The sequence below is a fragment of the Quercus suber genome, unplaced genomic scaffold, assembly GCF_002906115.3.
Source record: "Quercus suber isolate HL8 unplaced genomic scaffold, Cork oak 2.0 scaffold_135, whole genome shotgun sequence".
NCBI classification, from domain to species: domain Eukaryota; kingdom Viridiplantae; phylum Streptophyta; class Magnoliopsida; order Fagales; family Fagaceae; genus Quercus; species Quercus suber.
This window is the reverse complement of record NW_027069597.1, coordinates 219,324-236,629: the sequence shown is the minus strand read 5'-3', so window position 1 is coordinate 236,629 and position 17,306 is coordinate 219,324. Positions and strand designations below refer to the sequence as shown.

At 33.0% G+C, this 17,306-nt stretch overlaps 1 pseudogene; it reads right to left on the bottom strand.

Moving 5' to 3' along the window:
- Positions 1–3,343: 3,343 nt before the first annotated feature.
- LOC111985807 (protein RAE1-like) lies at positions 3,344–15,705 on the bottom strand (annotated as a pseudogene).
- Between the last annotated feature and the right edge of the window lie 1,601 nt (positions 15,706–17,306).

The window sequence follows — 17,306 nt, the reverse complement described above, 5'->3', positions numbered from 1 at the left end:
TTATAGAATATTACAAAAATATTTTTTTAATTAAATTTTTCCCTAAAAATTAGTAATATAACATGTTTGGAATTTTATTAAAATCCACAATTCCAAAAATCAAAGTAATAAAATAATTGCAAATAGTTAATAATATTGATCCAAATGAAGAAATAAAACTTTACAATTTGAAGTTTGGAATCACAAGAATCAACAATATTTTTTGGTACTTATGATAAGACAAGGATAAAATAATTGTAGACAACCTACAATAAAAACTAAGACTATAAATATTCCCTTTGAAGTATGACAAAAGTCACTCCAGCATGAAACTTGGCCTCCCTTTATATTCCAATGTATTGTCTTAGTTTCCTAGAATACAGTAAACCATATATTTGCATTAGTGAAAACTATATATATAGGCAAATCTGCGAGAATATATCAAATGGCTATTGGAAAAAAATGATTACAAATACATATCTTCTCATGTGCATTATTTTTATTGTATTACCTCTAAACCAAGAATCAACAAGCTTAGCATAATCTTGGCGATTTACTATATTTGGAGCCTCAACCATTATTTGTGTTGCAGTTTTTGACTTATCAAAGTGCTTTGCTTTCAAAGCATGCTTCCAATTCCTCCATTGATCACCCAATCGCTTTAATTTATGACGCTTGATTATCTCTCTTGCAATCTCATCTTGGGGGATGTCAAACTTTGACTAAAACACAAATACATAAATAAATTAATTAATAAATAAAAAACCATAACCACTATGTAGAACCATTCTTTCTATTAAAAACAAATCTATGTAGAAGCATTGAAATTTTGGAAAGAAGTATAATATATGTTACTAAAATTTTAATACCTCAATTATATTCCAACAACTTTCTTTGTAGTCATTTGGCATTGTACGCCAACTAACAACATTAATAGGAGATAAGTTGCGACAATCTTTATAAATTGATTAAACCTATGGTTTTCATGTTTAGTAGGCTAGAAATAACGGTCAAAAGACAACTTAAATTTGTTTATGCACAAAAAAAAGTAGTCAACACCACAATCATACTTTTAATTAAGTGTTACGTGCTACAAGGACTAAAAACATAAGTAATCATATTCATAGGTTGCTGTAATCATATTCATAAGACATTTTGGGTTTTTTTTTTATTAAAATGTGATTGGGTTGACGTTGATACAAGTAGGGATATAAGATAGATGAATTTGGGTTCCCCTTGTCAAGTTTTCACATTTAATACTTGTTGGGAAGAGAATGACAGATGACCCATTTATTTTGGCATCTCAAGCTTCACAAGTATATTATGTTGAAGATGAAAGAGACAAGAATTGGCTTGTTGTTGTCAAAACAAAACCAAGGGATGTGTTCGACGTTGGTAATGTCGATTTGAGTGATAATGATGTAGACATATATTGTGATAATGAGCCATATGATATTGAAAATCCACCTAATAATGCGAATGACAACCTAAATTGGGCTCGAAATGATGTGGATGGAACCATAGTCGATACACCACTTCCACTTGATGAAGAGAATTTTATGGATGATTCTAAGTCTGAAGAAGACTACTAGTCACAAGAGGGAACGTGTTTCATTGTTTTAGTGATTCTTGTGATTAATGCTTTCAAGGGAGAATATTGTTTCATTGTAGCTTGCCTAATTAGTTTATCACTGCTTGAGTACCAGTCTATATTGTTTTTATTGTAATGTGTCTAGTGACTATTTTGGATTTGAAACAATAATATTGCTTGCAATATTTACTTTGTTAGTGTGAGTTTTTAAATTGTGGATTTAAAATAGTATTTTCTTAGCTACTAGGACTAACCTTTTTGTTCAAGGTGTATGAACCATTTTATTTCAAAATCTTTATTAGAGTAATACATAAATAGCATTATAACTGGTCTAATAGCTTGGAATTTATGCTCTTCTCATTTCTTAGTGCTAGCTGAGTTCCCGCACGATGGGCGGAGAAACTTATTATTAGTTTTTTCCAATATTTCGATAATTTTAGCCAAGAATCTTGTAACTTAACTGGTTGCCACATTTCTAATAGAGACATCCAAGGTTCAAATCCCCCACCCCAACAATCGATGTATAAAAAAAATTATTTCAATAATTTTTCCAGTAAAAAAATTGTAATATATAGTTATTTTATATACAAAATTGAAAGATAGTAAGAATACTGTAGTGATTTGATTATACTCTGTGTGTGTGTGGTGTGTTTTCAAAATTGAAAATTGCATGATATAGTAGCTAATATAGACAAGCATGTTTCATGCCTACTAAAGAAAATGCAAATATCATTTGATTTTTTTTTTTTTTTTTTTTTTTTTTTTACATTCTTGATTGTGTGTAACTAAAATTTTTTTTTTTCCCTTTTTGTTGGACATTGTTTCAATTGTTGCAAAACCAACTTAATTTGAGCAAGAATACCATATTTCAAACCAATTGTTTCTCACATATAAAAAATTCAATTGTTTCTAGTATAAATCTTAGAAAAATGATATTAAAATTTCATTATGCTTAAAATAAATAATATAACAAAATAAACATATTTATTCTATTATTAATCTTTCTAATCACATAGAATAAATACTAAAATGTTAGTTCTCCCCACCCCCCCCTCTCCTCTCTCTCTCTCTCTCTCTCACACACACACACACACACACACACACATATATATATTACATGTCACTAGAATGAGTTAGGAAATTATGGTCTTCTCAATAGGTGTTTGACACCACACTAAGATTGCTGAGGATAAACATCTTCCCAATTTAAACCACTAGCAAATAACAGTAGTTCAATGCTTTGGGGGGTATTTTTATCATTTAGGGATTTTAGGGTTTTTTTTTTTTTTTTTTTCATTGTAATCATTCCTAATGTATTTTGTAAATTTGGAGGTCTAGGGGTATATTGTTCATTTTGAAAATTTAAAAAATAGTTTCTAGTTATGGACATTCTAGAGATATTTTGGTCATTTTATAATTCTAGGGGTATTTGTGTCATTCTGAGTATTTTAGTGTACGATGATCTCATTAGGGTATTAGTTTTCTACATTGGAGTATAAAAAATAAAAATAAAATGACTAAACTTTGTAGTTTTGTATTTAGAAAACACCTATAGAACCACAAAAAATAAAGTATATTGTAGCAGTTGGGAAACCGCTAGTAAAAAGAAAAATATATATATTATAGCGGTTACAAAAAAACCACTGCTACAAAGAGACTTATAGTAGCATTTGAAAATCTGCTACAATAAACCCATTATAGTAGCATTTTTTGTAAGTGCTACAAAAGGGACCACTGTTATAACTCATATTTTTTGTAGTTGTTTACTCCAAGTATAAAAGGAAAAACTCTAACTACATTTTATGTTTTATAAGTCTTTATTGAGTTGTGTGTTGAATCTTTTGTGAGATCTGAGAGATTTTTACCTTCAAACATACACATAGAGCTATCAAGATCAAGATTCACATCAAGAACTTGATGATTGTTTCAGTTGCTGCATAAGGAACTTTCAAGAATATCTGAAACCTTTGAGAGGTATCTCAAAATCACAAATAGGAGAACTTGTTGTTGCTGTAGATCAAGGAAAGAAATAGTCCATAGACTCGGAGCTGTCACTTGGTCGTGATAGTAAGTTTTCTACACGAGGTAGCAATAGAATGTTAGTGGTCTAAGTCTTATTATACAAACTTCAATTTTTTCATAGTGGATTTTTTTTACCTTGAGGATAGCTAGATTAAATCCTCCCCAAGTTTTTTACCGGTTTGGTTTTCCTAGGTCATCATATCTGTGGGTTCTTTACTTTCTGCATTATATTTGTTTTACACATATTTGTTTAACCTAGATTTAATTAACAAACTTGTTAATCAACTTGGCTTAATGTTAGGTTAAACATATTGTGTTAAGGGGTCTAAAAACTAATAGACATAACTATAATATCTACGAAAGCTTGGTGCCCAAATATTGATCCTATAAATCAGATCTCATTCAATCACATCTCTTCCATATCATAAAGGTTATCTTGAGACTTGAAAGGTTTCTCAAACATATCACACTAAACACGGACAAAATTGCCCTTTGCCCTTTTCGGGCAAATTATATAGCCTTATGCCCCATTTTTCAAACTAATTAGGAAAATGCTCATTTTTTAAAACACAATTTACTACAAATTGAGTTAAGCCCTATAGTGGCGTCTTTAAGGAGCTTATAGTGACGTTTTAAGGACCTATAGTGGCATTTTTTAACTCAACCTCCATGAAATCGAGTTATAGGTAAAAAAAAATTGCCTATAATTTGATTTCATTGAGGTCGAGTTAAAAAAACGCCACTATAGGTCCTTAAAACGTCACTATAGGCTCCTTAAAACGCCACTTTAAGGCTCCAGAAATTTTATTTTATTTTATTTTTTTGAACTCGATTTGTAATAAATCAAGTTTTTAAAGAGGGGCAAAAGGCTATATAATTTGCGTTAAAATGGCAAAGGGAAAATGGCAAAGGGTAATTTTGTCCCACTAAACACTATCTGATTAGACCACTCCAAGAAAATGATTTCATATTCTAACAACCATTATTTTATTCACCCCATCCTCTCAGAAAACATATCTAGTTTCAAAGAAAGTGAGAACAAGAGAAAGGGCTGTATACCCAAGATGTGGTTTACTAGAAATTTTAATCAAGAATGTTAACTAAGCACAAGATGTTAAATAGTTCGGTTGGTATATATGGATTGGCTAAATGTGCATATTATGTGCAATGTGTTTACAATGCACCAAACATAGTCACCAACATGAACTGCATAAATCAATGAATATAATTATTCTTATTTCCAAAACAGAATATTTGATTAACTTCAAAGATACCTACAACATGATAATGGAAGCCCTACTTATACATCGTTTAAATATTGGATATTTCCTTTCACATATTTGTATGTGAAGGTTTCCAAAACAGAACATTCATTAACTTCAAAGATACCTACTACATGATCATGGCCCTACTGATACAACATGCAAATATTGGAAATCCCCTTTTACATATTTGTATGTGAAGGTCTGAGTGAGAGAGAGAGAGAGAGAGAACTTCAAGAAATTCACATGTGGTTGATTACAAGTGGACATAAATGAGAAGGAAAAATAGACTGAACTCAAGATTAAATCATTATTGATTGTAAGAAAAATGAAACCTGGTATACCGAGTATGCAAATATTGAGAGGGTGTTTAGTACATGTGTTTAAATAACAATTTTCAGTGTTTAAACACTGAAACGTGTATTTTTACAACGCTTTTTAACCCACACGTATTTCCATAATACTTAAACAACGATATTAGAAATTTTTAACCAAATGATCTTGGACCGTCATTGTTGAAAGTACTGCTGGGTATGGGTTGAGTGCAAATTCCCATGGCGTGAAGAAAAAAGTAGTGTTACATAGAAATACTTCAGTTAGAANGCTTTTTTTTTTTTTTTTGAAAAAAATTTAGTAATTAATCCTGAAAAAAGATTATTTTCACTAATATTTTATTAATTAGTATATATTCATGAAATTTAAGAATCACATGCACATATTCAAAGCAAAACTAAGCCTCAATTCAGTCATATTCATTTTATTAAAAAAATGCTAAATCTCAATAGATCAAGAAATAAAAAAAAACCAAAAAAAATAATCAAATAACTAATTAAAATTATTTTATTCTATTTATATGCTATAAAATATATTTATTTATTTAATAAAAATGCATAATAGTTTAAAAATCTTGATGTTTACCTGGGAGTAATGGTTAAAAACCATACATTCAATCACTCTTCAGTCTCCACTCTCTTAGATTTGGAGGAAATAGCAAATTCTTTGAGAAAATTGTAAAAAAATATTGGAGATTAAGAAAATTGATGAAATGGGAGACAAAGAGAGAGGGGTTAAAAATCACCTGTGAGTTGTTGTTACGACTCCTTCTACAAAAGTTTTTTTTTTTTTTTTCTTTTCTTGAGGAGACTAAAAACTCTTTAATTTTTTCTAAGCAATTATTGGCAGCTACAAGTTTTATTTTTTAACATGGCGGGTGTAAAGTTGTTATTTACAACTATTTGTTTTTGTTGGCTTATATTCCGTGCCAAATTTGATTGTAATTTTATTCAATCATTTGTACCTGTATTTATTGTGGGATTTCATTGTAAGGGTTGGGTGTTAGTGAGAGAGAGAGTAAAGACTCAAGCTATTGAAGAATGAAGTGTTTTCATGAGTAGCTCGCGACTTAGCATCCCGCGAAGTAACTCATGTGCCCTGCACATGCTGGAATGCAAAGAGTCAGGCCAGATGGAGATAGTTGTGTCCACGAGTATCTCGCGGATAAGGCCTTCTGGCGAGACACTCGCGAGGCATTCTGTTCTGCCAGCTTGTCCAGTCTGATATACACTTTCTGTGCCTACACTATTTATACCCACATTACCCACAAATGTAAAGAAGAGCTTTTGAGAGAAAACCCTAGCCAAACACCTTGAGAGTTAGAGATTTTCATACCCACAATCCTCTATATATTTGTTTTGGGAATTTCCTCATCTTCTACCTCTCCATTTCCATACCATTGAGAGGTTGATAGCCCAAACACTTACCACACCCTTTGAGAGTGTCATGTGGAGTTTTGGTGCTGCTGGAAGTATTGGAAGAAGCCTAGAATGGCAAATGCAACATGGAGCTTGTTGCGGGATCCGGAGAACTAGACAAGACACGGTTCCGAGAAGCCTTGTTGGAGTAGAGCTTGAGGGCTTAGGTACAGAGGGTAGATTAGGCTTAGAGGGTCTTTTACTCACCCATTTATCTCAACTGATTGTCTAGTGGATCGATTCCTCTTGAGGATGGCGGAGAGGTTTTTCGCCGAGTTCTTCATTTTCCTCTTCAATAACATGTCTCGATGTTATCTGTGTTTGCATTTTCCTTACTCTTGTTCATTTCATTTACTGTTGTGTTGCTTTAATATGGATTAGAGCAGTTCTCTTGCTTATATGCTTGTGTTTACACTATTCCGCACTTAGTATTAAGTTAGTGTAAAATCAACCAAGCCGTAACTTTGATTTGGGGGTCTAAACAGCTCTTGTTTTTTCGACACATTTTCGAGCTTTCAGCGGATAACTACAATTTTGAGATAAAGATAAAGAAGGACAGTATTAGAAACCAGTAAGATAAGGACTAAAAAGTAGAAATAATAATACGTAAAAACCAATATGAGATAAGGATTCAATGGGTTAATAAAAAAAAAAATAAAAACGAAGTAAAAGTAAAAAATACGTTCTATTTGGAGAAAAAAAAGGACATGAATTTCACTTTCCAACAAGTTTATTTGGAGGGGAAAAAAAAGAACTACTTCCAACACACAGTTCATTTGGGAGGGAAAAAAATAGGTAAAAGAAACTTCAGCACACGTTTATTTGGAGGGAAAAAAAAAGAATTGAAAAATAATTGGAGGTAGAACACCTCAATAAGTGGATTCATGGGTTAGTAAAAAAAAAAAAAAAAAAAAAAAAAAAAAAAAAAAATGAAATAGGGGAAAAAAAAAAAAACTTCAAAACACGTTCATTTAGGGAAAAAGAAAAGAAAAAAAAAAAAATTTATTTGGAATGAAAAGTTCTTTACTTTCTGCATTATATTTGTTTTACACATATTTGTTTAACCTAGATTTAATTAACAAACTTGTTAATCAACTTGGCTTAATGTTAGGTTAAACATATTGTGTTAAGGGGTCTAAAAACTAATAGACATAACTATAATATCTACGAAAGCTTGGTGCCCAAATATTGATCCTATAAATCAGATCTCATTCAATCACATCTCTTCCATATCATAAAGGTTATCTTGAGACTTGAAAGGTTTCTCAAACATATCACACTAAACACGGACAAAATTGCCCTTTGCCCTTTTCGGGCAAATTATATAGCCTTATGCCCCATTTTTCAAACTAATTAGGAAAATGCTCATTTTTTAAAACACAATTTACTACAAATTGAGTTAAGCCCTATAGTGGCGTCTTTAAGGAGCTTATAGTGACGTTTTAAGGACCTATAGTGGCATTTTTTAACTCAACCTCCATGAAATCGAGTTATAGGTAAAAAAAAATTGCCTATAATTTGATTTCATTGAGGTCGAGTTAAAAAAACGCCACTATAGGTCCTTAAAACGTCACTATAGGCTCCTTAAAACGCCACTATAAGGCTCCAGAAATTTTATTTTATTTTATTTTTTTGAACTCGATTTGTAATAAATCAAGTTTTTAAAGAGGGGCAAAAGGCTATATAATTTGCGTTAAAATGGCAAAGGGAAAATGGCAAAGGGTAATTTTGTCCCACTAAACACTATCTGATTAGACCACTCCAAGAAAATGATTTCATATTCTAACAACCATTATTTTATTCACCCCATCCTCTCAGAAAACATATCTAGTTTCAAAGAAAGTGAGAACAAGAGAAAGGGCTGTATACCCAAGATGTGGTTTACTAGAAATTTTAATCAAGAATGTTAACTAAGCACAAGATGTTAAATAGTTCGGTTGGTATATATGGATTGGCTAAATGTGCATATTATGTGCAATGTGTTTACAATGCACCAAACATAGTCACCAACATGAACTGCATAAATCAATGAATATAATTATTCTTATTTCCAAAACAGAATATTTGATTAACTTCAAAGATACCTACAACATGATAATGGAAGCCCTACTTATACATCGTTTAAATATTGGATATTTCCTTTCACATATTTGTATGTGAAGGTTTCCAAAACAGAACATTCATTAACTTCAAAGATACCTACTACATGATCATGGCCCTACTGATACAACATGCAAATATTGGAAATCCCCTTTTACATATTTGTATGTGAAGGTCTGAGTGAGAGAGAGAGAGAGAGAGAACTTCAAGAAATTCACATGTGGTTGATTACAAGTGGACATAAATGAGAAGGAAAAATAGACTGAACTCAAGATTAAATCATTATTGATTGTAAGAAAAATGAAACCAGGTATACCGAGTATGCAAATATTGAGAGGGTGTTTAGTACATGTGTTTAAATAACAATTTTCAGTGTTTAAACACTGAAACGTGTATTTTTACAACGCTTTTTAACCCACACGTATTTCCATAATACTTAAACAACGATATTAGAAATTTTTAACCAAATGATCTTGGACCGTCATTGTTGAAAGTACTGCAGGGTATGGGTTGAGTGCAAATTCCCATGGCGTGAAGAAAAAAGTAGTGTTACATAGAAATACTTCAGTTAGAAAAGTCCACAGCCGTGGTTACTATAGAAAATAGAATGTTGTATGTTAGATTCCCCTTTTCTTTGGCCTTATATTATACAATAGATTCAGGATAATATTATAGGTCAGCAAGAATTGTGTGCGCGAAAAACACATACATTTTTCTTTTGAAACACTCATTGACAAAGCATCTATGATCAGTTTAGAATTAAGAAGATAAAACCCTGACTGAATTGAAATGCAAGAATACCATGAAAAATGGTTCAAATGTGAATTGAGTCTCTGTTTACTGTCTTTGTCCCAGAAATTAAGACCACCATCAGACCCTGCAGTTGTGAAACTGTGATGCACCTGAAACAGAAGGTTGCCAGATAAGAACTTAAGCAGGAAGCAGATCAACATAGAGAAAGCACCAAACAGTTCAATGGCAAAGATATAAGTTATCAGTCAAAGCACAAGCTATCAAAAAAATAATTTAAAAAGAGATCAAATGGAAATACAGAATCTTACAGGATGAAAGTTTAGAGAGTTGACAGAGTATATGTCTTTGCCATCTCTATGGCATTTGAAAATGAAGGTTTGACTTGGTTGTGAATCATAAAGGTGGTGTACACCAACTCTTACCTCTATTGAGCCAACCTAGACACAAAACAACATCAGATTCAATTATCTTGACAGTGCATTATGGTCCAAATAAGAATAATACTGTGAAAATCTAATCAAAACGGTTGACCAATACTAATAAATGTGGTAAAAAATGTGAAGTGCAACAAGACATTAAATTTAGAAATATGATACCAGTAAGCACATTTGCACATATTTGTAACACACAAAATAAAAATTTGGCAACAGAGTGCTGAGGGCAAGATAATAAATAAGACATTTTTGTGAAGATGGAAAGATGACACAGCCAAACTTGGCCAAAGGGGGCATTTTGAAATCTGGGATAGGGAACTAGCAAAGATCATACCTATGAGCACTAGAAATTTAACTAGGAAATTGAATCGTTTAATGAGTGATTTAGATGATAATAATTTTCAAAGGTTACTATAGGTGCATAAAATTAAAGTACTTCGAATTCTTAGAATGAACTACTTTTGCTGGAAAGTAGATCTTTAATTTAACATTAACTTTTCAGTAAGTATCATCCAATTATTTACCTATTAAAAAACATTAACTTCTCAAGAAAATAGCTAATAAGTTTATATCCAACAAGTGGATTTCAATTAGCTCAACTGGTAAAGTCTCTAATGGTTAAATAAAAAATCTAGAGTTCAATCCCCGCCTACACAACCATAGGTTGAAACTCTAAAAAAAAAAAATTATATCCAACAAGCATTTTACTCCATAAACTCTAAATTAACATGGTTCTCATTTTATAACTAGGTAGCTTGAAGAGATCATCAATGTCAAGTTTCCAAGCTAAATCTTCAAATTGTTAAGTTTCACATATAGGAAATTCAAGCCTCCAAGGTTACCAAGGAACTGTCCAGCATGCCGTGATCAAGCACATGGTGAAGATAGCACCAACATACTTTTCATGCTAATGAACAATTAGAACAAAATCCATCACCTTGAGGGGAAAGACATGCCCCTGGCACAGAAAGGTACCAGGTTGACTGCATATGAGGAAGAAAATATTGTGGATATGAATGATTTACAAAGCTAAATAAGATTAATCCAAGAAAATTCTCTAGCTCCTACCCTAGATAAAGACCCTGATCGAAGCCCAAACAATCAGCCTGTTCCTTAACCTATCAATGTCTAAATTCAAAATCACCTAAAAAAAATATGCTCTATGAATGATTTGTGTCTATATATAGAGCATGCTAAGAACCTAATTTTCATTGTTCAACAAATAGATCGCACTGTCCATATTGGGAAAGTAGAGAACATCCCAACAATACAGAATTATCCAAAAAAGGGAATATAGGAATGAAATGCCAAAAGTCAACCATTAAAAAAAAGGTAGTAATAATAATCATAAATAGATTATTTAAACTTAATGTAATTACAAGCAGTTGCATACCAAGAAACGTTGCTGATCTGGAAAGGCCACAACACATCTTGTCTGGTACTTTAGAGGTGAAGTGATTCTCTTGAACTCAGTCTGTTGGCATTTGGACCATGATTAGACTTGAAAATTGAAAGAAAAATAAAGGGAAGATAGGAAGATGAGAACTCTCAAACACAATTTACATATGAAACTTCATGGCATCTCTCAACCATTTGTTCATTCTTATGTACATATATACTTTCTAATAACAAAACGGTCTCTCTCTTCCTTCAGCACTTGTGAGCATTTATCTCAGTAGCTACAAACCACTTGAGTTTTTCCTATGTTTTTAACCCAAAATTTTCTTTCACTGCTATCTAAGCAATGTAGTAAAAGCTAGAGAAATAACTGAATAATGATTCTTATCAGTACCTTAAATTCTTTCAGAAAAAAATAATAATAATAAAGTAGTCAATCCAACAAAACAATTTGCTTATGGTAACAAAATGTTAATGTCACATATAGTGAGTCAATTAGCAGTTGATAAATTTTTAATAATAAGAAGTTGGAAACACAAATTTGAAGCCAGGCCCCTCCACCCTCTCATGTTTTCTTAGTCCAAACACATGCACACAATCAATTATTCATTTGGGGAAAGGGGAGTGAAGAATCAATGATTCATTGGAACTCTTAATAGCTATTATGCAACAGCAAAAGCTCTAACATCAATTATTGTGATTTAAGACTAGCAGAAGCGCATTTACATGAACAAGAAAATAAAGCATCCACACGAGACAACAATATTTAACATGGTTCAGCTAACTTCATGCCTACATTTACAAGCAATGCCAACCAAAATATCCACTATCAACAATATGGATTACAACAACATTAATCAACAATCACAACTCACGCAAAACAACACTTACAAACCTTACCAACATAAACTCACAAACCCAAAGCCCCAATACACCCAATAACTCTCTCACAATACAAAATACAAACTCAAACAAATTCTCAACACAACCACAAGCAAGGTTGTCAAAATCGGGATCCTACGTAGGATCGTAAGAGGTAGATAGAATCGTAGATTGTAAGATCGAATTGTGGATCGTAAGATCTTACGTTATTTGAGAAAAAAAACAAAAAAAAAAAAATACATATTGGTATGTTAAATAATCACATAAATTATACATTCATTGATATAATTACCATACATTACTAAATCCATTTGTAAGCATCATTTAAAGTGGCCAAAAATCTCAAAATGTGACACTCTATTGGGATTTTTTTATTTGAGTCCAATTGACACATTCTCTACAATAGAGTAGAAAAACTTAGTTTATTGGGATTTTTTTTTTTTTTTTTTCATTTGAGTCTAACTGAGCATTCTATCAAGTTAAAGAAGATTACAAGAAACCAAGGTAATTTGGGATTATCAGAATCGTACGATCCTGTTGATCCTGAACAATCGCTAAAATCCTTGAAAAATCCGAATCGTTTTAGGCAAGTGGGATTGTAAAATCGCAGGATCGTAGGATTTAGATCGGGATTTTGACAACTATGACCACAAGTCAACTTTCAACCCCTAATAATCTACCAATTACTTTTTGAAGAAACCCACTCATGTTCTTCTAGAAGCCTTTCACTTCTCCCCACATAGGAGGATCCTTGAGCAAAAGCCACCAAATCCTTTGCAACAATGCTTATTTATAAGAGTTCAATCTTATTCCTTGATGGATAAGGAATACCCATGACTTCTTCTACAAGGAATATTTTTCCTTCTATGTCAAGGAGAATCCTTGTCTTCTGCACCTAGTAAATTTCTTGTCTTCTATACCTTCTATACCAAGGAAAAACTTTTCCCTCTACATTAAGGAAACCCAAACTGACACTAATTAGTAATTTGAGGAAATATTCAAATATTCAACAATAGTATAGCAAATTGAATTGTAAAGGTTAGAAAAGACCAAAAACAAGATTATCCAATCAGCAAGAGATAGACTGTGCAGATACCCTTACATGATCACAATCTAGAAGCCTAGATCTACATATCAAAAGTTGACAAAATGAGTTTTTCAAAATGTTGTTTTGCAATAATGAAGCATCTGATTGTCAAAGAAAGATGCAAGAAAATCATTATTTGCTCACTTCATTAGATGAGAATGTTACCTGAAGGTTCTACAAGTTGAAAACTATCAGATTGCGATCTGTAGTGCCAACAACCATTAGAGGATGTTGCATTGGAAAAGCATAACAACGGTCAGAGAGTTGTTGAGTATGCATCAGATTTGACTGCCTAGTATCCCAATACCTAAAAATTGGAAGAAACAAACAGAACAATTAGTAGTCAAGTGCACAAGAGCAACATGTTGCAAAGATAAAAGATCAAGAGCATGCAAAACGTTATGTAGTGCAAAAGAAACCATATGTTGGATGAGAATGTCATAAGTCGTAACTAGTGAGTGCCAAAATATGAACGAGAATATTGAATAACAAAATCCACAATTAGTGATAAAATCTGTAAAAACCACACTTATATCACCCAAAACGAAAAAGAAAACAGTATGTTTGGAATCTGTTCTTCCACAAATTAATAGAAAACTGATGAAGAAAGGCTGATCTCTTACATGTTACCCTTCAATAGTATGTTATAAAGCAAGGGTAAAAGGAAACTAACATTCATCTTCCCGTGATACTTTCCACAATTAGTTACATAACCATCATATGATCATTTTTCTAATCAATGGCCATATATGATCATTTTTCTAGTCAATGGCCATATTCGTTGATTACACAATTTTTCTATAGCCACATACATAAGGGGCACTTAGAATTTATTTGGGATTCGCTTATTTTGCTGAAATTGAAAACTTTTTACTAAAAGTACTATAAATAAAGGTAAAAGTTAGCTGAAATAGTAAAATGTGACCAATAAATAATATCAAAAAGTACAATGAAGCTTATGAATAGTAGCAAAAATAAGCTGAATAGTAAAATAAGTTGGCAAAAATAAGTGTTGCCAAATGCAAACTTAGTGTTCGTTTGGCATGATTAATTTTGCCAACTTATTTTATTATTCAGCTTATTTTTACTACTATTCATGAGTTTTACAGCACTTTTTGGTACTATTCATAGATCTCACTGTACTATTTCAGCTAACTTTTATCTTTATTTACAGTATTTTCAGCAAAAAGTTTTCAGTTTCAACAAAATAAGCAGATCCTAAACAGACTTTTAATGTAAAAGTATGATAGCTTATAAAATAAAGTAGACTCAGCAAACCAAAACGTTAGCATTAAACCTAAAATCATGAAGAACAGAATTCATAGAAGCACTACTGGTCATATCTTCTAGTCAAGTACTCCAGTTGAATTAGTATACAAAAATTGCCTAATAAATATATCTCAGGAATGTAAAAGCAAAGAAGAATTGATATTTTACCTCAGGGTTTTGTCCCAGCTTCCGGTGACTAAGAGGTTCATCTCTGGAATCCATGCAATATCCTTGACGGCTCCATCATGCATGGCCACTGTCACTGGTTGATTACCAGACAAAGGCCACATTTTCACTTGCTTATCACAGCCTCTAGAAAACTCAGTCATTCCATCATGCTTCCAAGTCGAGCACAACACCTTAATGGGAAAAATAAAATAAAATCAAAGAAAACAATTATTTCCATTTTGGATTCAGCAACAGAACATGAAGCTTCATATATGTTATGAACTTCAGTTTTACCAGTTGGTCATGATACATTGAAGCCTTGGGTGTACTGCCTAAACCAGCCCCATGGTCTGCATTATCTCCCAACATCTAACCTACAAAATCACAACAATCAGAAATGAATAAAGGAGCAAAGAGAAAAACATTAGCATCATGACAATGATGTTAACACATTAATTAATTCACTGAACAAACCTGGTTATCCCAGGAAGTAGCAACCAGGTAATTGGCCTTGGGACTGAAACTAAGAATAGTAATAACCAGAAATCAATTGAATTGGAAACAAATACGTTTAAATTAAGGATTTAAGGAAGCACAACAACAGTAATATTTGTGCCACATACTCCTTAAAATGTATAGCCTCATTTCTTCTCCTCTACGTGGAAGCGTTACTTCTCACCTACTGTGAGCATTCCTTCTCTACTTTCTTGCTTTCCAACTAACCTGGGAAGCTGTGGTCCTTCTCTAGTCACATTAGATTAAGTCAGCCAAACCATATTGCCAATAGTAACACCATGGAGTCTGAAGTCCTTGAACGTATACAGCATATGAAACTCACAACGGATGAAGACGAGGCTATGGCAATCTGATCAGTATAGAGAGACAACATATTGGAGGAATTTTCCCTAAGCCTCACAGGTCGCTTCCTTACGGTGAAGCCAATAAACTTAAGAGCTGCCAAAAGTTTGCTGCGGTCTATGTGGAAACTTGGAGACGACTTAAAGATCATTGACGTGGGTGAGGGACTGCTTTAATTCAAGTTCTCGTTGGAAAGCCAACTGATGTGGGTTTGGAATAATGGGCCGTGGTGTTTTGATAATCATCTTTTGGCACTTCGACGGGGAAAAAGGAATGACAATCAGGTTTGTGACGTTCATGAAACAACCATTCTGGGTTCAAGTGTGGAGGCTGCCTTTTGACTTGATTAATGAGGAGGCGGGCAGCGATATTGGCAGGAGCATAGGAGAGTTGGTGGAGGTGGATTGTAAAGCATTCAAATTGGACCAATCCAGATTCTTATGGATTGAATCCTCTTGAATTACTAAAGAAAATGCCTTATCAATGGACCAATCCAGATTCAAATTGGACCAATTCAAATTGGGTTTCAATGTTGCTCCCTCAGTTGAATCAACTGCTCTTGCAGTCAAGAATCAAGGATTCCATGAGGGAAATTCATTTCCAGGGAACAACAGGTACATCAGAGGAAACAATACAAAAGGGAGGCCTGTGTGTAGTCACTGTGGGAAGCTTGGCCATGTTATGGAGAAATGCTACAAGTTAGTGGGATTTCCTCCTGGTTACAAGCAGAGAGGCAAAGTGGCTATGGCAAATCAAGTCTTGGTTGAAGGAGATCAAGGTAGTGCTGATATTCCACAGGTCAATTCATTCCCTTTCACTTCAGAGCAGTATCAACAATTGATCTCAATGCTCAGTTCTCATGCATCCACATCTGGTGGTACCAATGATGCCTTACACTCAGCTAATTCTGCTCTTTCAGGTAATGTGTGTAATGCTTGGTTTGATTTTGTTTCCTCAGATTTGCATCATTCAGTTTTTGCTATTAATCCTATCAATAAGGCTGCCTATGGTAATGATGTCTGGATCATTGACACTGGAGCCACAGATCACATAGTTCATTCCCTATCTTTGTTTACACATGTCACTAGTTCTATATCTACTTTTGTTCAATTGCCAAATGGTGAAAGAGTCACTGTTACACACATTGGTACAATTCAAGTCACTGCAACTTTGAAACTTGAAAATGTGCTGTGTGTTCCCTCTTTCAATTTCAATCTAATCTATGTCAGCAAATTAACCAAAACTCTTCCATGTTGCTTGGTTTTTCTATCAAATTTATGCTTTATCCAGGACCTTACTTGTTGGAAGACGATTGGAATGGGTGAATTACATGACAATTTGTATCTACTGCATACTGCTCCAACTAGCAAATCTGTTTCAACAGCTTCTTCAACTCTTGAGTCTGTTTTTAAATCTTTTGTCAATTCTGTTTCTGAGTCTATGTTCATTCCTACTATTACCAAGTCTTATCTTTGGCATATGAGGTTAGGACATACCTCAGATAATAAATTTCATGCTTTGCATAATCTCATCTCTGATGTACAAACTTTTCACAACAATAAGAATTGTATTCTTTGTCCAATTGCCAAACAGAAAAGAATTCCTTTCCCATCTTCTAATCACATTTCAAATAATGCTTTTGATTTGATTCACTGTGATATTTGGGGACCATTTGCTAAATTCACTCATGATGGCTTCAAGTACTTCCTTACCATTGTGGATGATGCCACAAGATCCACTTGGGTTTACCTT